Here is a 23918-nt window from a genome sequence, read left to right on the forward strand (position 1 = left end):
GCTATAAGGTCTTTCAATTTGTCTTTAAGCCCTTGATAATAAAGAGCCGCCCTTTTAGCTTCTGGCCAATCAGTCTCTGCTACAAGGCGGTTGAATTGAGTAAGATAGTGTATTAGTTCCTTATTTCCCTGTCTTAATTCTAACAGTTCTCTATCAGCAGATCCAGTTATAGTACGTCTATCAAATATTCTTTCAAATTCACATTTAAACTGCACCCAATTGTACAACAGAGGATCATCCGCTTGTACCAAAGGAACTGCCCACATAGCTGCGTCACCACTCAGAAAGGAAATCTAAAAGGCAATTCGTGATTGAGCATTTGGAAATGAGGCTGGCTTAACCATAAAATGTAACTGAACCTGGGTTAATAAGGTCTGAAATTTGTTAGGTTCCCCAGCGAACCTCTCAGGCTGGGCCAACGGAACAGTAGTAGGAACAGTAACTGACACAGAAGATGATGAACTAGCTACATTTGCTTGGAGTTGGCCCAAAGACGGTGCTGAGTCTAAGCGTGACTGTAAGTGAGTTACCTTATTGGCTAAAGTTGCTGTTTCATTTCTACTAGCTTGTAATTCCGTCTGTAAGTTCCCTATCATTGCACACAGGTCATTCATGGTGGCTTCCATTTGGATACTGCTCGGGAGGAACTAAATTCGTGGGCGGATTATTCTGTCAGGATCCTAGTTGTTTGGGCTCTCTTGAGTTCCTCAGAAGCAGTTCCCAAAAACCCACCTTTCAGCACCTCTGACTCTGCTCTTAGTAAGTTAGTCTTGACCAGATAAGGTGAGTTTCAATAATAGAAATAACTTGGAACCAATATCATCATCTTACTAAAGAAGCAAAAGAATGGCTGACATTCAAATAAGAAGTTTTATAATCAGTTAAGCAAGATGGCACAGTTACAAAATAATAACAGGAGCTTCAGCTCTAGCCTCACTGAGAGATCAAAGGTTTCAATTCGCAATCAACATTATTATCCAACTCACATGAAATGTTCTTGAAAGGCTAATCACTGTTAATCTCACAGCATAACAAATATAAAGTTTGACTTCAGCATGACTTAAGATTCAATATAATATTGTAGCCACTCTGTTAATTCCACAGCACTGACTGAAAAATCCCAAAGAAGTCTGAATGAGAACCAAGTTCCTTGACACTTTTAAAATACTGTCTCAGGCGTCAAAAATGAAACAGAAGTGAAAAACAATCAGGCAAAGTCTGGATTCAGCAGTATGAGTTAAATGACATCGTTCGGTAAGCCAAAGCAAATAAAGTTGCCAGGGAAACGCCCCTCGCGCGATGTCTGACGAGCGCCCTTGAAGAAATCACCAGCCGGCAACTCTTGACTCGGCACCAAGAACAGAAAAGGATAAATCCTACCTGCGTTTTCAGCAAGCGGATATTCGTGGTAGATTACTACCATTGAAAGGAATCTGGAAACTGGAACAGCGGAGAAATCCTCAGCGCAGGAACGAAGACAGGAAACAGGAGACCTCCGAACTCGGGAACCGGCAAAGAATAATCCGCACGGAGACCTGGGCGTGGCATCTTTTATAGTCCCAGTTGAAGGTACAGGGGCTGCAGAGGGAAAAAAGACCTCGGCAGCAAATTCAAACAAGACCTTCAGAAGCCCTGGGGCCAACAAGCATTGGTAAGGCGGTAACACGCAAAGATCTACCAAGCGAGTTGCAACAAGCATTGGCAAGAGGAAAAGATTCAAATAGGCACTGATACAGCTCAAATAAGCATTGGTACAGCACAAAAACATTGGCACAGCACAGAGTAAAATACTACGACTCTATAATACACACATTGGTACCATCAGTGGTACGGTACAGGCAAGAAAACAGGGTACAAAAGACAGTTGCAATAGGGATCCTGGCAATAGGGATCCTGACAGAAGTGGCTGACGCATCGGTGCGGTGGGCTGAAGCAAAGTGTGAATGGCTTAATAACTGATCAAAAGATGAAGAGGGAGCACCAATTGCCTCATGATGTATTCTGTGGTATGTAAAATTGAAATGCAAATGACACAATAACTGATCAGTTGCTAAAGTAGACAGACTAATTCTCCTGTGCTGTGGTCTTCAGAAGTAGAGTGAAAAATGATTGACATGGCTAACTTTATTGGGGGTCACCGCATTCTGCTCTTTCACAAGGAGCATGTCCTCACACAAAATAATTACTATCGCTGCCAGGAACGGCTATGGTAATATGGGGCACGATGTTCTAAGCATTTTAAAGGTCGCAAACTCCAATTTTGTGTTTGCGACCGTTAAAATGCTTACAATTATGTATTATTCCCATATTAGAAGTCAGAAATAATGTTATTTTGATTCCTAAGATAGGATTCTGAATTAATATCAATTTAATATCCGGAATGGGCATGTTGTAGATGTTAATTTCAAATAACATATTGGTACTTATATACGTGAAGTTTTTGTAACTGAAGTCTGGTTGAAACCATTGAAATATTTCCAATGCTTCAAGGAAGGTGGTAAAATTTGTTGAACAAATAAATTAAAGTTTGTTGAGCGGTACAAGCTACCACTGACTCCTCTTCAACAATGTATTATTATTACACGTTTTAAGGAAGTCCAGTGTACTGGCTGGATTAAAAAATAATGTTTACTTTATTTAAAAACAATCACAGACATGGAGGTGTGCTAACCCAGTAGGTCACCCTTCCTCTGATGGTTTCTGATCCGATGGAGCTGTGATTCACCACCTACCTGTTAGAAATCGAGTTTCTGGTTACAGAGTTATACACCCTATTCAGGGAGGAACCACAGTCCTTGTCAGGGTAAATGAGGTACAAAGATCACCTGTGCTCACCCTATGATAGTTGATAGTTTGGCACAGAGCAGTCAGATTTTTGTCAAGAGGCAATATGTAAAGTATTTGTGTACACACACACACACACTAAGACAGTGAAAACACAACAAAATGACTCCACACAAGTTTAGAAAAATAGATTATTATATCTGAACAAAACAACACCCAAATGACAAACATCCAATAAGTACAAGTCAAGAGCCTTTTTGGAGAGTAAGTTAAAAATAACGCCTAGAAGCAATAGTGCTCTGGGGTTACTGTAGGTTGCACTGGACTGGGACAATGTCAAGAGTTCAGGTCACCTGTGACAGAGCCCAGGCCCATTACAGCGCTCACGCAGGGTCCGCTGAACAAAGTACCCTAATTCTTGATGCAGAACATAATGTTCAGTAGCACAGCATCAGTTCCATTGACAAAATGCTAAGTCCGGAACAGAAGGATGATGTGTCGGGTAAATCCACGCTGAAAATGATTTGTTGTTCTTATCCACGCAATGATGGCAATGTGTTGATCCAGAGGCACCAAGCTGGTGTCAAGTGCAGTACACCGGGTCCAGAATTCACAGCGGCAGAGATGCATTGATTCCAATGTCGCTGCAGGCAATATGTCAGTGTGCGGTCGACGCTGAGATATTGAAGCGCAGGTTCTGGTAGATGCAGCCCTTCAAACTCACATCCAAGGGCCCTGTACTGAATTGGCACCACTTGGCAGAGCAAGACTTACAGCAGGTAAAGTACAGGTGCTCTGATTAAGTTGAAAGGGGAAGTCTTCAATATCCCTGAGACTTCAGCAACAGGAGGCAAGCAAGGAAGCCCCTAGAGAAATGTAAGTGCTTAGGATGTAGAGAGCAGGCCCAGTCCTTCTCGCTTAACGGCAAGAAGCAGCAGACAGCCTGTCAACACAATCAGAGCAGGTAGCAGGGTGGCAGCCCCTCCTACAGCACAGCAATCAGCAGGCAGCAGGCCAACACAGCAAAGCTTTTAGCAAAGTGGCAGTCCCTTCTCCAGCGTAGCAGTTCTTTTTCCTGGCAGATTGTCCTTAGTTCCAGCAGTATGCTGAGTACAAGGTGTCAGATGTCCAGTACTTATATTCTCTTTTTAACCATTGAAGTAGGGGGATTTAAAAGAAAGGTCTTTGTGGTGCACAAGACCCTGTCCTGCCCTGCTCTGACACCAGAGTCACTACGGGGGTAAGTAACACTTTATGTGGGGACACAATCCACTTCTTTCAGGTAGAAGTGTCAGCCCCCCATCCTGCTCAGGCAGACCCATCAACATGCAGATGATAACTCAGGCAGACCTACCCTTCCTTTATGTGTGGCTGTCTAGAAAGAATGCAGGGCGCCTGCTGCCACCCACCCTAGACGTATATTCCAGAGACAGGCAGAAGGCACCAACTAATTCAAGCGGGAAACATCCTTTACCCTGCATGCTTTAGTCTGCATGCCATTGCAACACATTTTTTACTCCGCATTAACTTTTACAATGCAGGGCTTTACACCGCAAAACTGTTACAACGCATTCCCCAAAGTAACGCCCCCCATGAAGTTAGAATAGTAATTGCTTTGGAATGGGGAATGCATTGTAACGGATTGCGTTGTAAAGCCCTGCATTGTAAAAGGTAATGCTGAGTAAAAAATGCGGAGCAATGGCATGCGGAGTAAAAAATGCGGGGTAAAGTGTCCGATTGAAGTAAAAAACGCCAACTTTCTAAAAGTGGCCTTTTCTGAACTGCTATCCAAAAAAACAACTTAACTAAAATATGTGTTTTGAAATTGTGAGTACACATACACCAAATTTTGTTTTTTCTATCTTTTCCCAATTGCAAGCTCCACTTATAAAATGCTACAAGGCAACTCTAGTGTAAGCATGGGCGAATTTTGCGGATCTCGCGTTCGCAAATTTTGCGGATTTGCGAACTCGCAATCCGCAAAATCCGCGAATTCCCGCGAATTTGCAGATTTTTTTTTTGTGTTCGCCCGTGTTCCTGCCAGTTCGCGAGGGTTTTTACAATTTCGCAATTTGCGAACTTACCTGTCGGGTCGCAAGTTTTGCGAACTTTTTGTTTGTACGTGTCCAGCCTGTTTGGGACACTCTTCTTCATCACTGCCACTCTCTGTCACCACTGCCACTCTCTGACTACTCATGCCACCCTCTGGCCCACCCATGCCACCCTCTGTTTCATCACCACACCCTCTGGTTGTCCAGTGTACATTATTTTCGGCAAAGCAAAGCACACCTTCCCTGCCTCAAGTGACCTGAATTAATTTGGGGCTGATTAATGTGTCACAGAATATTTTTTTAGCTGGCACCTGCTTCCTTAGTGCGCCCTGATTAGTGATCTTTTGCACTTGCTAAGTGCTTTCATTGTTGCAAAATTAGTTACAACACCTGCCCTGCCCCAACTGACAATAATGAATTAGGGGCTGATTAATGGATTTTAACTTCCAGCCTGGCTCCTGCTTGTCTCCCTTAGCTGTAATTCAGGACCTTTGTGGCATATGTGTAACTATTCTGAGGTTCAGAGCAGGGTCACATAATAGTTGCAACTGGCAACTGAACTCTGGAGGGGCCCCTCAGGAAGCACTACAGGAAATGGCTACTAATGATGAGCCTGAACTTTTGAACCTGGCAAGTAGTTTCAGTTTTGCTAAGATCGTATTTCTGCAATTTAGCACTTATTCGCGGGGCGCAAAGTTGTACTGGGAAGCCGCGAACTCACGCGAACAGTGCGAGCAGTGCGAGCAAAATCCGCTCCCGCGGATTTGCGGATTTTGCGGGAGATTCGCGAATCTCGCGGATTGCGGATTTCCCGAAAATCCGCAAAATCCGCGAGCGGAACGGATTTTCCGCCCATACCTACTCTAGTGTTATCCTATTGGAACGATATGCCTTGCAGTAGTGAAATGCCAATATAAGAGTATTTCATACCAGGACATGGAAAACCTAAAAGTACAATGCCTACCTTTTAAGTACACTACACTGTGCCCATGGGATGTCCAGGCACTATTCTAGGGGTGACTTTTGTGTAATAAAATGGAAGGTTTAGGCCTGGCAAGTAAGTTAACCCCTTTGCTGCTTTGCCTCCCCCCCCTGTTCTTAGCCTTTTTTGGCTATTTGGGGTAGTTTGTGCTTAGGCCCTTGTAACTTTTTGACCACATAAGGTATTCACGCCAAATTTTCGTCCTTTTTTTCCAACATCATGGGGATTCTAATGGTGCCCAGGGATTGTGGATTTCCCTGGAGGGGACCAAGAAATTAGCCAAAATACAGGTACATTTTGTATTTTTGGAGAAAATTTTGAAAAAAGGGCTACAGTTGAAAGCATCTCGGGGCATATTATCAAGGGGGTTTATCTCCGCTTTTTTGGCTTTAAAAGCCAAGAAAGCGGAGATAAAATTATCTCCCTATTACCTATCTGCCGCTAACACCAGTTAGGGACAGCTAGTAGGAGATAGCGACCATCTTGGGCCCCACTTTGCATGTCAGTGATATTTATCACTAATGAGATGCAAAGTGGGCATGCCAAGATGTTAGAGACTGAAAACAGTCGCTAACATCGCTATCTCCTATTACCAACTTTTGGAGATATTCGCGCTAAGCGGGAATATCTCCAAAAGCTAACACCTGCCCTGAGCAGTCCTTAGCCATGTTATCCAATGGGAGGTGGATAACATGGCTAAGAGCATTAGCTCGCTAATGCATGAATATCGCTGACTTTTCAGCGATATTCAAGCTTTGCGGCGATTTTTACCGCATTTGCGTTAAACCTTGGTAATACCAAGGTTTATTTGCGGTAAAAATCGCCGCAGCGTTGCGGTACATTTTTGTCTCTAACCAAGCAATAGCGATAATTATCGCTATTGCTTGGTAATATGCCCCCTCGTTTTTTCCCTGCAAATGGTATCAAAAAAGGGATTGTGGTGCTGAAATCACCATCTTCCCAGCTTTAAGGTACAAGCAGACCATTGTCATTTAACACAGTTTTGGCATTTTGCTAGGACATAGCCTATTATTGCTATTGTTTGTGCTTTGAACCTCCTTCCAGTTAATGGTAGAAATGGGTATGAAAGCAATAATGGATCGTGGAAAGCTACACATTTTAGAAAAGTAGATGAGCCTCTGAATCCAACAAGGGGTCATTTGTGTAGATCCTTCAAGGTTTTTTTTATAGAAACTAATTGTTGAATATAGGAAAAATTAAAAATGATTTGAAAAAAACAGCCATTTGTGTCAAAGTTTTCACCTGTAACTTCTTCTAATTATGACAACTGTTTTAAAGCAATATACCGTTACATCCGTTAGTTGTGAGGATATATAGGACTTGTCGGTTCACCAAGAACCCAACAAACCCAGAGCCAATACCTGAGCAGTGTCTTGCAATGGTTTTTTATTATGTACCGGGTCTATAGCAATTCATTTGGGAAAATGTAAACATTTTAAAAATCGGTATGAGAGACACCTATATATTTCCGAAATTGGATCAAATATAGAGTTTAGATACAGTAGATATTTGCATATTTCTGAAATTGTGAGTACCCATACTCTCATGAGAATTATAAGTCACTTTTCAAAATGACTTCTTTTTTACACATTGTCTTTCATTTGGAACAGAGAAATGCATCAAAAGTCAATAGGTGATAACATTTGTTCTACAATTCGGTGTTACCCTAAGTCTCCCGATAAAAATGGTACTTCTTTTGTGTAGGTAGGCCTAGTGTCCGCCACAGGAAACGGCTCAAAACGCAATGTGGAGACACCACGGGGCATATTATCAAGGGGGTTTATCTCCGCTTTTTTGGCTTTAAAAGCCAAGAAAGCGGAGATAAAATTATCTCCCTATTACCTAGCTGTCGCTAACACCAGTTAGCGACAGCTAGTAGGAGATAGCGACCATATTGGGCCCCACTTTGCATGTCAGTGATATTTATCACTAATGACATGCAAAGTGGGCGTGCCAAGATGTTAGCGACTGAAAACAGTCGCTAACATCGCTATCTCCTATTACCAACTTTTGGAGATATTCGCGCTGAGCGCGAATATCTCCAAAAGCTAACACCTGCCCTGAGCAGTTCTTAGCCATGTTATCCAATGGGCGGTGGATAACATGGCTAAGAGCATTAGCTCGGTAATACATGAATATCGCTGACTTTTCAGCAATATTCATGCTTTGCGGCGATTTTTATCGCATTTGCGAAAAACCTTGGTAATACCAAGGTTTATTTGCGGTAAAAATCGCCGCAGCTCAGCGGTAAATTTTTGTCTCTAACCAAGCAATAGCGATAATTATCTTCCTCCTCCTGGTTCTTACAACTCTATAGCACGGGGATGCCTACGGGTCACCAGGCGCTCTATAAATTTATAAATAAATAAATAAATAAATATTGCTTGGTAATATGCCCCCACATTTTGACAGTGAAAATTGACCCTTCTTTTGCAAAGTGCCTAGCCAAAGATTTGGAACCCTAGCTCTGCTGGCACCTAGGGAAACGTAGCAAGCCCACACATTTTTGAAAACTAAACACCCAGGGGAATCCAGGATGGGGTGACTTGGCTGGCTCCCACCTTGTTCTATTACCCAGAATCCCTTGCAAACCTAAACATTCATAAAAAAAGACATTTTCGTCATATTTCTGTGGAGGCTCTCACCAGGTTCTATTACCCAGTATCCCTTGCAAACCTACTAATTTGTAAATAAAAAAACATATTTAGCTCACATTTCTCTGGTAGAAAGTTCTGAAATCTGTGTGGATACACAAAAGTCTACCCTTCCTGCATTCCCTTAAGTCTTCCAAGAAAAATGGTACCTCACTTGTGTGGTTAGGCCTAGTGTCCGCAACAGGAAACAGACTTGACTGGCTCTCACCAGGTTCTATTACCCAGAATCCCTTGCAAACCTAAACATTTATTAAAAAACACATTTTCCTCATATTTCTGTGGTGGAAAGTTCTGGAATCTGCATGGATCCGCAAACTTCCTCCCAACCCGCGTTCCCCAAAGTCTTCAGAGGAAAATTGTACCTCACTTGTGTGGGTACGCATAGCGCCAGCGACAGGAAATGGACCATTTTTTTGCAAAGTGCCTAGCTGTAGATTTTGTAACCCTAGCTCTGCCTGCACCTAGGGAAACCTAGAAAACCTATACATTTTTGAAAACCAGACACCCAGGGGAATCCAGGATGGGGTGACTTGACTGGCTCTCACCAGGTTCCGTTACCCAAAACCCTTGCAGTCCTCAAAATTTGTCCAAAAAAACAAATTTTCCTAATATATCTGTAGTAGAAAGTTTTGGAAACAGCGTGGATCCTCTAAATTCCACTCCCCACATTCCCCAAAGTCTTCCGAGAAAAATGGTCCCTCACAGCCTAGTTGCGCGACGTGGATACACCACAATTTCACAGTGAAAACTGACCCCTTTTTTGCAAAGTGCCTAGCTGTAGATTTTAAACAATAGCTATGCTGGCACCAGGGGATACCTAGAAAACCTATACATTTTTGAAACCTAGATTACCAGGGGATTCCAGGGAGATATGGCTTGCATGGATACTCCAACGTTTTCTTACCCAGAATCCCCAGCAACCCTCAAATTTAGCTGAAACAAAATCACTTTTTCCTCACATTTTTGTGTGGGAAAGTTGTGGCATCACCAGGCTGACACAAACTTCCTACCACCCAGCGTCCCCCCAGGTGTCCCAATAAAAATGGTGCCTCACTCGTGTGGGAGGCCTAAATACCCGCGACAGGCACGGGCCCAGAACGTATTGAGGCGACATCAAAATTGCCTATCACAAAATGACCTGGTTTTGCAAGGGGGTCACCTGAGTTTTTTGCCCCATGCTCGGCGGACAGCTATGGAAACCTATCAAACCCATACATTTCTGAAAAGTAGACACCTGGGGAATTCAAGGGAGGTATGGCATACGTGGATCCCCCAACTTTTACTTACCCAGAATCCCCTACAAACCTCACATTTAGATGAGAAAATCACTTTTTTCACACATTTTTTGTGTGGGAAAGTAGTGGCATCACCGGGCTGACACAAATGTACTATCACCCAGCATTTGCCCAGTTCTCCCAATTCAAATGGTGCCTCACTCGTGTGGGAAGCCCAAGAACCCACAACAGCAAGGGCCCAAAATGTATTGAGGCGACATCAAAATTGCCTTTCACAAAATGACCTGGTATTGCAAGGGGTGTAACCTGGGATTTTGGCCCCATGCTCGGCGACCAGCTAGGGAAATCTACCAAACCCACACATTTCTGAAAATAAGACACCAGGGGATTCTAGGGAGGTGGGGTTTGAGTGGATCCCCAATGTTTTTAACCCAGAATCCCCTGCAAACTTGAAATGTAGCTGCAAAAATTTTCTTTTTCCACATATTTTCGTGTGGGAAAGTTGTGGCATCACCGGGCTGCCACAAATTTCCTAACACCCAGCGTTCCACCAGGTCTCCCGACAAAAATGGTGCCTCACTCGTGCGGGAGGCCCAAGCACCCGTGACAGGCAAGAGCCCAAAACGTATTGAGGCAACATCAAATTTGCCTACCACAAAACAACCTAGTTGTACTTGGCGGCCAGCTGGGGAAACCTACCAAACCCACACATTTCTGAAATCTAGACACGCAGGAATTCCAGGGATGTATGGCTTACGTGGATCGCCCAAAGTTTTCTTACACAGAATCCCCTGCGAACCTCAAATTTAGCTGAAACAATTACTATTTACACCCATCTTTGTGTGGGAAAGTTGTGGCATCACTGGGCTGACACATATTTCTTGCCACCCAGCATTCCCCCAGGTCTCCCGATAAAAATGGTGCCTCACTCGTGTGGGAAGATTTAATGAATGTGCTTTTCACTAAAAGGACACACCCAAACCCTGAACCCCCACCCTGGAGGCAAATAATCCACTGCACCTTTAAATAATACACTTTGAGCAGCACTTCCCAAAGACGAGGCAAGGCAAGAAAACTAATTATGGTGCATTTAAAATTCTTCTTATTCTTCTTCTTCTTCTTCTTCTTCTTTTTCTTCTTCTTAAACTAATTTTTAAGGTGCACGAATCATCCCCCAAGGGATCTCTCGGCACCTGAGAAAAGAAACACCTGGAGGAGAAGTGCGTAGTCACTTTTCAAAATAGCCAGGTCTTAAGTAGCTTTTTAAAATGAAAAAAATTGGTGCAGGCATGGAGAGACTCAGGAAGCTTATTCCAGTGTGTCGGGCCAGGTAGGAAAAGGCACGTCCTCCCATTTTGACCTTCTTGATTCTCCTGCCGCATAGCAGGTTTTGGTTACTTCACCTGAGTTGTCTTCCTGGTTGGTAACGTTCAATCTTGTTAGCCAAATACGACGGACCCAGCCCATGCAGAGACTTAAAGACCATGCAAAGCAGTATAAAAATAGCACGCTTTGTTATGGGCAGCCAATGCAAAAGTCGCAGCAGGGGAAGGGAGGGGGTTCGCGCTGGTTTATCCAATGCCAGGCGAGCTGCGGTATTCTGTACCACCTGGAGCTTGGCCAACAAATCCTCCCTCACACCCACCAGCAAAGAATTACCATAGTCCAGGCGACTCATCAAAAGTGCCTGGATCAGGGTTCTTCTTGCCGTCAGAGGGATCCAAGGAAAGATCTTGCTTCGCGACCTCAAGGTCCCATAGCAGGTACCTAGTAGAGTTTTGACCTGCTCTTGCATTGAAAGACTGTTGTCCATTTTGATCCCTAGGTTCTTTGCCCATCTCCTAGGGGCAGGGGGTTCCCCTAATTCTGTTGGCCACCAATCAGTGCTCCACAATTCTACTGCCTTCCCAAATGACAGAATTTCCGTCTTAGAGGAGTTCAGCTGTAGGAAATTTTCTCTCATCCATTTGGCGATGGCCGTCATGAAGCTGATAAATTTGGCCTTAGTTTTGGCAGGATTGTCCCCAATATGTACTATCAGCTGCGTATCGTCAGCATAGGATATGGTTTCAAACCCATAATTTCTGATGATACTAGCCAAGGGGGCAATGTAGATGTTAAACAACGTTGGGCTCAAAATAGACCCCTGAGGCACCCCCTTGTCCCTTGCTGGTGGAAGTGAGTTTTTTGCCCTGGGATTTGCGAACTCCTTTAAAATGACAAAAAGGACCCAAACGACAAAAAGAGCTCACGCGAGGAATCCATGGCTCCTTCAATACGTGCACCTAGGTGGGTTCTTCTGGCTGTGTTACATTTACTAAGATAGATTCTGTGAGCCTCACAATAACTCCTCTCATCTAGTTCGGACTTAGACTTCCTCCATTTCCTTTCTTTTTTCCTACACAAGGCTTTTTCTCTCTTAAGAGTGTCGGAGTACCAAGGGGCTGGGGCTGCCCTGGTCTGTAGTTTAACCAGCTTCCCCGGTGCGATAGAGTCGAGAGCCTCTGTAAGGGTGGCCTCGAAAAAATCTAACGCCTGGTCACAGTCCTCGGCTAACTTAAGTGAAGGAGGGGTATAGACCTTGCTAAAAGCAAAGGCTGTACCTTTTTTCCAGCTTCTGCGAAATTCTTTCTGAGGTTGTAAAATTCCCCTACTTTTAGGATGGGCCCATGCAAAGGTCAGACTCGCATGGTCCGTCCAGCCTACCTTCTGAGGAGATTCGACTAATAATTCTGGATTATTAGAGAAGATGTTGTCCAGAATATGGCCAGCCTAGTGGGTCGGACTATTTACTCTGGGAAGCAGATCCAGGGATTCCATAGCTGCAATCAAGCTGGCCGAGTCTGCATTAGTGGCCTTCTCTAGGTGGTGATTAAAATCCCCTACGAGTAAAAGTCTATCCATTGATAATATAAAAGGGGCCAGCCTTTCAGATAGTTCTATGCAAAAGTCTCTCTTATTTCCTCCTGGCGGGTGGTACACTAAAGCTCCTGTCCATTTAGTCCTGTGACCATGCTGCAGTTTAAAAATTAGCAGTTTAAAAATTAGCAGCTCTATGTTAGAGTTAGAGACAGAATCTAAGCTCTTAATATGGAAAGGGGGGTGCGTGGCAATTGCCAGCCATCCATCTCTCTTTCCCAGTCTATCTACCCGTACTACTGTGTAGTCTGCTGGAAAGGCTATTGCTAGAACTGGCATTGCGTCGTTATTCAGCCAAGTTTTACTAAAAACACAGATATCAGGTTTAGTCTCATCTAGCATATCCCAGATCTCTGCCACATGCCAAGGAATAGATCTAACGTTAAGATAAAACCCCTTAAAGGATGTGACTGAATCGCCTACAGGCTGCCTCAATGGTCCAGTAGGCTCTCTTACCCATTCAGTCAGTCAGTCAGTCAAAATACTTTTATTCGATTTTGGATAAAATCATAAAAAGACATACATTCCATACAAAAAGTGCCAAAGTACATTTACAAACGTTGCTTCAACTACAATCACATTTTTAAAAGTTTAAAATATATCCAAGAGTATTAAAATTACAATCCATAAAAACAGTTAATAGGGGAGTTTATACAAAAGCAGGTGGCCATGCAAAATGTCAATGTAGGCAGCTGTAGAAATGCAATCAATAAATGCTATCAATATTAACATGTCAGGCTCTCTTACCCCTGTGGGACCTCCCCCACTGCTGGCCAAAGGGATGCCAAACCTAGAGTTCATAGAGGTTATAGACCAGCTACATGTCGGGCATCTCCAGTCTTGGGGGACTTCGCCTTCATAAGGGGCACATCTCCTCCCTAGACAGGGCTCCGAACGCTTCCATCGCAACAGGCATTCTCTTGGATAGGTTACCCTGGGCGCAGAATCTATATGTTGGTGTTCTGGCAGCATTTCCTGGCAGCCGGCAGCGGTCAGGCGCAGACGGGTGCAGATGGGCTTGCCTTAGGTGCAGCTTCGGCACGACAGCGGCGCGCCCGCTGCGTGCGTCTGCTGCACGGCCGCTAACCCGGTTTATTTATGCCCCCAGGTGTGTGAAAGACTATAGCGCTAACCATTCCTAATGGCGGCCGGCGCTTCCTAGTCAAACGAACAGAAAGGAATCCTACCCTCTCCCCACAAACAATCAGCTGCCTGATTGCGGAGGACCGGAGGGCGGCAGAACAGTATTACAATCCCTGGAGAGTAAAAGTAAATTCTCCCTTTCCCCACAATGCGCAAAAATCATATAATGCAAATTACTCTAAAAACGTTCAGATGCCGTTTTCAATATTTTTAAAAACACTTCAGATCATGGCAACACAAAGCGCCTGCAGACTGCCCCTACAGAGGTCTGCTTTCACACACAAGTTTATTAAAGCAATGTTAAAAAAGGTAGGCCAAATATATCAATAAATGCAGATTGCCAAATATCAAGTGAACAATTAAATGAACAACTGAAAAAAAATGCAGTATGTACAAATAGCAAAGAGTAGAAAATGTATACAAAATGGTTAGGAACACCTCACCGATTGAATTTGCATCATCCTTGCCAACTCAAGCTGGGGAAGCCCTTCAACAGCCTAGGAAAGAGTTCAATTAGGACTCAAATTCAGTCACCTCCACAGCAATACGTTTATTCTGTGGTGAACTTACACCTGGCCCCTGAAGGCTCCTAGCTTAAATATCATTACTCATCATCGTGAGACGAAGCTTCTAAAAACCCTTGCCCCCTTCTCATGAGAAAGAACCAAGCTGGCGCCAGTCTGAGTCAAGGCCAAGAAGGAGGCTGGCCAAGCTCCCTATTTTGACTCTGAGGCAGAGTTCCACATTCTACACATAATATACAGTTCACTCTGGTCAGTGAGGAGCGAAAAACAAGTGGAGAGCAGAAACCTGCCCTCCCCACTCTGCAGCTATATGCGAGCAGCAAGACAAAGCCAGAAAACAAGATGACATGAGGCCATGTCAAAGCCAATAGTAAGAACTCATAATTAAGCAAGGCAAAGTCAGAAAACAAGATGACATGAGGCCATGTCAAAGCCAATAGTAAGAACTCATAATTAAGAAAGGAAAAATCTGAAAATAAGATGCCATTAGGCCATGTCAAAGCCAATAGTAAGAACTCATCATTGTACAACAACGAGCACATGTGTGCACCACCGCTCACTACACTTCACTTCAAAACCAAAGAGTACATGCCACACCTCTCTCTCCCTCTTACCCTTTCAAATGCAGATCCCACACCTTCTATTCTTGGGAAGACTATTCTACTCTGTGACAGCTCCCACTGAAAGACAGCAAGATTACAAGAAAGAAGAAAATCAGGCATATGCAGGACCGTCTCATATATCCAGGCTAGGGTAAAATAACACACTAAAGTCAAATAAAATGGTGGTAGGTGAAGGTCATCATAGGGTGCCAAACCACAAGAGTGCCTCGTCTACTACAGAGGCCCAAGTACCAGCAACAGGCAAGGGCCTCAAACATTTTGTGATTGGCGTTTTGGGTCCTTGCCTGTCGCGGGTAGTTGGGCCTCCCACACAAGTGAGGCACCGGTTTTATTAGGAGACCTGGGGGAAAACTGTTTGGTAGGAAATTTGTGTCCGCCCGGTGATGCCACAACTTTCCCACACAAAAATGTGTGTAAAAAGTGATTTCTTCAACTACATTTGAGGTTTTCATGGAATTCAGCGTAAGAAAACGTTGGGGGATCCACGCAAGCTATACCTCCCTGGAATACCCCCGGGTGTCCAGTTTTCAGAAATGTGTGGGTTTGGTAGGTATCCCTAGCTGGCTGCTGAGCACAGGGCCAAAAACCCAGATGACCCACCTTGGAAAAACCAGGGTGTTTTGTGATTGGCAATTTTGATGTTGCCTCAATATATTTTGGGCCCTTGCCTGTCACAGGTACTTGAGCCTCCCACACGAGTGAGGCACCATTTTTATCGGGAGACATGGGAGAACACTGGGTGATAGGAAATTTGTGTCAGTCCTCTGATGCCACAACTTTCCCACACAGAAATGTGTGGAAAAGGTGATTTTTTCAGCTAAATTCGAGGTTTGCAGGATATTCTGGGTAATAAAACTTTGGGGAATCCATGCAAGCCATACCTCCCTGGAATCCTCCCGGTGTCTAGTGTTTAGAAATGTATGAGTTTGGTAGGTTTCCCTAGCTTTCTGCCGAGCACGGGTCGAAAACCCAGCTGACCCCCCTTGCAAAACCAGGTCGTTTTGAGATATGTAATTTTGATGTTGCCTCAATAGGTTTTGGGCCATTGCCTGTCGCTGGTACTTGGACATCCCACATGAGTGAGGTACCATTTTTATCGGGAGACCTGTAGAAACACTTGGTGGTAGGAAATTTGTGTCGGCCCAGTGATGCCACAACTTTCCCACACAGAAATGTGTGGAAAAAGTGAATTTTTTCAGCTAAATTTGAGGTTTGCAGGGGATGCTGGGTAAGAAAAAGTTAGGGGATCCACGCAAGCCATACCTCCCTGGAATCCCCCTGGTGTCTAGTTTTCAGAAATGTGTGGGTTTGGTAGGTTCTACTAGCTGGCCGCCAAGCACGGACCCAAAAACTCAGGTATGCCCCCTTGTAAAACCAGGTCATTTTGTGATAGGCAATTTTGATGTCGCCTCAATACGTTTTTGGTCCTTACCTGTGACGTGTACCTGGGCCTCCCACACGAGTGAGGCATCATTTTTATTGGGAGACCAGGTGGAAAGTTGGGTGGTAGGAAATTTGTGTCAGCCCAGTGATGCCATAATTTTCCCACACAAAAATATATGGAGAAAGTCATATTTTCAGCTAAATTTGAGGTTTGCAGGGAATTCTGGGTAAGAAAACATAAGGGGGATCCACACAAGCCATACCTCCTTGGAATCCCCTGGGTGTCTAGTTTTCTGAAAGCTGTGGGTTGTGTAGGTTTCCTTGGGTGCTAGCTGCACTAGGACCCAAACGCCAAAAGTAGGCACATTCTGCAAAAAAGTCTGTGCCTAGTGGGCCTTCTGCCTCCCTGGAGAGGGAGGACATCTGGGGATATTGCCCTGATATTCCCCCTAGGGGGACAGAAAGAATGGCTATTTTGTTGGGTGCGTGGGGACATTGGGATGCCCATTCTGGGCAGCCCCCACCCCTACATATAAAAAAAGCCACCATAATTATTGCCGCCTCGTGGGCTCTCTGCCCTCCTCCTCCTGGGGGGAAGATCAGAGACTACTGTCCCTATCTGCCTCTTGAGGGGGGGCAGAAAAACTGTGGCATTTTTTGGGGGATCGGGGCATTGGCATGCCCATTCTGGGCCTCCCCGCCCCAAAATTTGGAAAATATATACCCCTTCTGCCTAGTGGGCTTTCTAAGGGACTATTGGCCCATCTATCTTCCAGGAGGGGCAGATAGACTGTAGATTTTTTACTTTTGGGGTCCCGGGTGCTTACTACCCCCCGGGGGCAGATTGGGGCTACTGCCCCATGTGCCCATCAGGGGGGGTCAGAAAGGCTGTAGAATCTTTTTTATTATGGGACCAGGTGTTTGCATGCCCATTCTGGGAAGCCCACACCCATACATATATATAAAAAAAATCCCTGGGGCCTAGTGGGCTTTCTGCCCCCCAGGGGTGCAGATCAGAGGCTATTGCCCCATCTGCCTTCTGGGGGGGAAAGTCTTATTCCTTCTTTCAGGGGGTAGAGTGAAGGGCTTTGGCATGCTTATTCTGTCAGCCACCACCCCGGTATATAAAGAAAAATCCCTGGCATCTAGAGTGCGTTCTGCCCCCTCGGGTGGGTGGCTTGGGGGCTATTACCCCATCTGCCTCCAAGGAGGGGCATAAAGACTGTAGCATTTTTTTTATTTTGGGTGGGGGTATTTGAATGCCCATTCTGGGCAGCCCCCACCCCTACATATATATATTAAAAAATTCCTAGGGCCTAGTGGTCTTTCTGTTCCCCCCAGGGGCAGATCATGGGCTATTGCCCCCATCTTCCTCCTGGGGGGGGGGCAGAAATTCTTACTCTTTCTTGGGGCTAGGGTGGGGGCTTTGGCATGCCCATTTTGGGCAGCCCCCATCCTTGGCGCATAAAAAAAGTCCTTTGCATCTAGGGTGCTTTCTGCCTCCTGGGGTGGCAGATTGCTATCTGCCCCCAGGGGGGACAGAAAGGCTGTCTCAGAAAATTAAATGGAGGGAGCAAAGGCCCTTGCTCAATGTTCCGCTCCCCCGGTGGCTAGTGGATGGATCCGTGCTTGGGGATCGACCTCCTGGGGTGATCCCCAAGCAGGGATCCACTAGCAATGGGTGCCATTGGAAAGGAGAGATCCTCCCCTTTTCAACAATACCCCTCCCATCTATTTCGGTGCTCGGGGGTCTGAGATAGCCCCACAAGCACCAAAACTGAGAAACTGAAACTAAGTTTCAGTTTCTACTTCGTAGCAATGACGATAGCGCACCATTCGTGTGATCGTCATTGCAACGCAATACAAAAATATGCCTGGGGAGGTTGGGGAAGCTCTTCCCCACCTCCCCAGGCAACAAGAAAAAGGGAAATCCCGCTGCTGTTTGCAGCAGAGGGATTTACAGTTTGTTGATGTGAGCATGTGTGGCACATGAAAGATGTGTGAATGGCCAGTAAAGTGTTCAGTGCCTTTTCATGTCTAATTGCCTGCAACCAGAATGTCATGGTTTGAATATTCTGATAATGTTATTAGTGTCCTTCCGATATGCTGTGCTACAGGATGCATCCCTAGGAACATGGCTCCGATTTTCTAAACAGCAAATACCATAATACAGTACTTCTCACTGCTTAAACACAGAGAATATTTCTCCACCACGAGATTTCTTCAAAACGTCTTAGAACAGATTTATTCTCCATTCTTGACCCAGCAACTGAGGTTTCACATTCTTATTGCCCTGAAGAAGCCCATATTTGGCCAAAACGCTTTGTCTGTTTCCATCAATTGCATGTCGAGTACATCTGGAAATAATCTGACGTTTTTTTATTGTTGTGCTTTTGTGTACCAAATGTGTGTGTTTATATATCTTATCTTAAATTATTATAAAGCGCACGGTCACCCCAGGGTTTCATGGCGCTGCACCTGCTAGAGTTATTACATCAGGTCCTACTAGTATGCAAGTCCAAACAGCCAAGTCTTAAGTTCCTTAAGAAAGCTCAAAAGGTTGTCGCAGCTTCTTGTTGTTACAGGGAGAGAGTTCCAAAAGGTGGGTGCCAGGTAGGAGAATCTTCAACCTTCGACCCGTTTGAGCTTTATAGTCGGGACGGAGAGAAGATGCCGATGAGATGAGCATAAATCGCAGTGAGAGACGTGTTTATTTATCATGGCCTTGATGAATTTTGGGCTGTTGCCTTGCAGTGTCTTAAAAGCGAGGCGCCCGGTCTTAAATGGTCAAGTTGCTCCACGGGAAGCTAGTGGGGCTTGAGCAACAAGGACCTGGCAGAATGCCATTTTGGCTGTTTATATATTCATCTGGCTGCCTGGTTCTGCACCATTTGCCTCTCATCCATCCATATTGCCTCTCATCCAAACCTGCTATTGGTTCTTTAATTATTACTTTCTTTATAAAAAAAATAGTAGCAATCTACCTAATTGACAGCTTGCTAAATTATCAATTGTATCTAGGTTGGCTTGTATAGCTGTCCTGGTCCACCCATTGGTTTGGCATATGTTTCCATTACAAACTGCAAGCAAGTTGATACCTCAAAAATAGTAAATATAGACTCTATGTTAGAACATACAAAAAATGTGTTTTCTATGACAACAGGTCAAATTACTGTCTTAGCACAGCACACTTTTTGTGGAATTAATTTTTAGAAAAAAAGAAACATACACCTCCTTTCAAGGGACATTTTTCTAATTTTTCCATTAAAACACACAATTTATTTTTTCTCCCCCGTTGCCTCCAAGGGTAATTAAAAACCTTGGGTAACTTTAGGATCCCCCAGATATGAAACAAAATGGAAATAAATTTGGCCAAAAAACATCTTGTAGAAAAAAAAGGTTTTGAAGGACTAAGTGCAAAGCGCACAAAACAAAAAAATATCAGCACTGGGGCTGGAAGAGCCTCAGTTGCTAAGGGGTTTATTGATCAAAATGTGTTTAATAATTAAAATGTGTTCATCAATAAACTAGCCAAAAAGGTTTCCAAATTAGGCAACTTTTCTTACGACATCTGTATTTCATTCTAAAAAAAATGAAATGAGGATTGGAATATGTCAGAATTTCTTTTTGAGGGCCACGGGCCACATAGGGGTTAGTTAGCCATCTGTAGTGGTTGAGGCCTTTTACTCCTAGTGTCCCAGGCCCAGCCTCCTATGGATAGTGCTCTATTAGGCAAAGTACCGCTTCTACACTCGACTCTTAGTGGTAGCTGTGGTTGAACAGACAAGGCCTACGCGGGTGAGAGAGGAAGTTGGTGTAGATACAGGTCAGTGAACTTGACTCATACCTCAAAGTGGAAACAGTGCGAACAATAAATCAATGTCCAGCCACATACTTGCTTTTATACGAAAAGTAGTGCTAGAAATTGGGTTTCTGGTTGGCAGAGGTATGCACCCTGTCTAAATCGGAACCACAATCCTAATCAGACACACACCATAAATTAACCCTGTACTCACTCTCTATTAGCTTGACACAGTACAGACAGGTTTAACTTAACCCCTTCGATGCTCATGACGAGCTCAGCTCGTCATGAGGCACAGTTGAGCTGTGCTGATGACGAGCTGAGCTCGTCATGAAACCATAGTATTCAAGCAATATCAGCACAGGAGGGGAAAAGCCATAGCAGCCAAGGTGTTAAGAGGCAATGTGAAAAGTATTTGTGCAGCACTTCAAACAGTTACACAGTAAAAACATCACAAAGACTCCATACCTGTTTAGAAACATAAATTATGAGGTTATAAGTAAATCAAGAGTAAAAGGACAAAGATCCAATAGGTAGAAGCCAAGATATTCATTTTTAAAGATTAAAAAATGAAAATAGCACATAGAAGCAATACGTGCCTATGGGATTATCTGGTCACGCTGGACTGGAGCAAAGTCACGAGTTCAGGCAGACCACGATGGAGTACGGACCGGATACAGAAGCCATGCAAGTCTGATTGAACAAAAGTACCTTGATCCTGGTTACGAAAGCGAGATGTGGGGTGCAGCTGAGCGATGCATCAGTTTTAATCCAGCAGTTGTGAGGATGCATCGATTTTCTCCAAGCAATGATGGGGATGTGTCAGTTCTGAAGATGAAGTAGTGGTTCCAAAATGTGTTAGTTCTAAGTGCTATGCATCGGATTTCTCAACACAGTCCAGGGGATGCGTGAATCATCTCTCCTCCTGTGGTGGCAATGGGGAGGTTCGGATGCGTCGGTTCTGATGGCAATGCACTAGTTCCACGTGTGATGAGCCTGTTTTGTTACCGCAACAGCAGTGAAGCATCAAATCTGCTTCATGCAGCAGAGGATGTGTTGATTCCACTGGTTCGGCACCTGGATCTACTTCCAATGGCTCAGGCACAGGAGCATTGCGTAAGACTGATTTCCCCGAGTCTTAACACAGGAGGCAAGCCAGCATGTCCTTGGAGATAATTCTGCATTCAAGCAAGAGTCCAGTTCTTCCTCAGCAGGGTAGAGGGTAGCAGGCAGCCTGGCAGCCTGGCAGCAGGGCAGCACAATAGAAAATATGTTCTTCAAGAGCAGCAGTTCAGCAGAGTGGCAGTCCTTGTAGCAGCACAACAGTTTTTCCTCCTGGCAAAGTTAGGGGTAGCTTCAAATAGAGGCATTGAAGTGCACAGAGGTTCTCTCTTTCTAGCCCTGGCAGCAGGCTAACTACAAGGGCGTAGGCAACCCTTTTTGTGTAGGCACAGGACACTGCCCATTCAGGTGTAAGTGTCAGCTCCTCCCTCGCATCCTGCCCAGGATTACCCATCAAGAGGCTGATGGCCACTCAGTCACACCCACCACAAATGTGTATTGGAGACAGACTGCAGGCACACTGAGCTTAACCCCTTCCCTGCTCATGACGCGCTGAGCTGGTCATGAGGCACAGTGGAGCTGTGCTGATGATGAGCTGAGCTCATCATAAAAGAAGGAGAATAGCAATTTCCAGCACAGGCTGGGAATTGCCTTAGCAGCCAAGGTGTTAAAGAACAGAGAAATGCATTCTTCATGAAAGTCAAAAAGCTTACAAAAATCCCTAGCTGGAATTATTCAATCAACACTTTTTCATAGGATCAATGTCAAGTAATTTAATTTTCTTAATAGTTTTAGAATGTTTCTTCTCACTTTATATTTTTTTAATTCATTGCAAAAAACAGATCTTCATATTATTCAGACCTTATCTTTGATTGTGTGAGGCACATTTCAGCAGCATTCTTTATCAGCACATTACATTTCCGAAACAATTTGGGGCACATGTATCAATCTAGGATTTTGCATTTCCTAAATAGCGAAAATTAAGGAATCGCTATTTAGGAACTGCAAAATCCTATGCATCAAGAAATCCGATTTTTTTTTAGGATTTCTTAAATTTCGGAATTTGCGATTCCTTAATTGCGAATCGCAATTAAGGAATGGCATTACATTGATTCCTATGGGCCTAGAGGCCCATAGGAATCAATGCCGTTTTGCATTTCTTTTTTTAGGAAATTGCAATTTGTTGATGCATTCCAAGGGTGCAGAGGGGGTCCAAAGGACCCCCCCCTGCACCCCTGAAATGTATTTTAAAGTGCATGTTTCACACACACATGTCCTAAGGACATGTGTGTCTGTAACATGACACTTTTTTAAAATGCATTTTTGTGCTTTTTGAAACAATTTCGCAAATTAACACAAGGGTCAACCTCGTGTTAATTTGCACTTCCTATTTCAAAATTCGCATTTTTAAAAAAAATGATGCATTGCATTTAAGGAATCGCACAAATGCGATTCCTTAAATACATTCTCATTTTTAGGAAATGCAAAAAAAACGATTTTTGAAAAAATGTTTCATGCATCCCAAAAACGTATTTAGGAAGCGCAAACGGCCGAATTTACCGATTCGCACCGTTTGCACTTCCTAAATAGGTTGATGCATGTGCCCCTAAATTTTTAACAAATAAGTAATGTATGCCCAAAACTGTGGTTAAAAACATTAAACAACTTAAAATATATAAACAAAATAAAGAGGATAGCACTCCTATAAAGCAATAGTTGTAAGATTTGGAGCAAAGTTAAGTAGCCCCCAGTAAGTAAGACTCTAGTATTTGTAGAGTAAACACAAAAACAAGTTATAAAATAACATTCAATGGCAATGATAGAGTTCTAGGATATAGTCCAATTGTTTTTATTTTCAATCTTTATTCTTGTGATTCCAAAGCACAGGTTATTCCAGCAGGATTAAACATCACCAACACGTGTTTCGTCCTACACAAGGACTTTTTCAAGGCTAATAGTTGGGTGAGCTAAATTATCCAATGGATGTCCAGAATGAAGTCATAGGCCAAAGTTTAGTAGAAAAAAGTAGGATTTCTAAATGTAAACGGTGAAGATTAACAATGTATGGTAACATTCAGCAACTTTCGGTCCAAAGAAACGGTATCAGAGGTCACATAAGACCTAGCTAGTACGCGAACTGCACAATTGAGCAGAAGTTATATACCGGTCAGGTTCTCATAGCTGAACACACGAGCGCTCCAGATACTGTTTGCTTGAGGTCATGTAACGGTCCTAAACTTAGGCGTCCCAACTTATCATGGTTGTCGTTTTAAATTACTGAATCCCCTACGGTCCATGCTCGTGTGTTCAGCTATGAGAACCTGACCGGTATATAACTTCTGCTCAATTGTGCAGTTCGCATACTAGCTAGGTCTTATGTGACCTCTGATACCGTTTCTTTGGACCGAAAGTTGCTGAATGTTACCATTCATTGTTAATCTTCACCGTTTACATTTAGAAATCCTACTTTTTTCTACTAAACTTTGGCCTATGACTTCATTCTGGACATCCATTGGATAATTTAGCTCACCCAACTATTAGACTTGAAAAAGTCCTTGTGTAGGACGAAACACGTGTTGGTGATGTTTAATCCTGCTGGAATAACCTGTGCTTTGGAATCACAAGAATAAAGATTGAAAATAAAAACAATTGGACTATATCCTAGAACTCTATCATTGCCATTGAATGTTATTTTATAACTTGTTTTTGTGTTTACTCTACAAATACTAGAGTCT

Source organism: Lissotriton vulgaris, chromosome 6 (assembly GCF_964263255.1).
Source record: "Lissotriton vulgaris chromosome 6, aLisVul1.2, whole genome shotgun sequence".
Lineage (NCBI taxonomy): Eukaryota > Metazoa > Chordata > Amphibia > Caudata > Salamandridae > Lissotriton > Lissotriton vulgaris.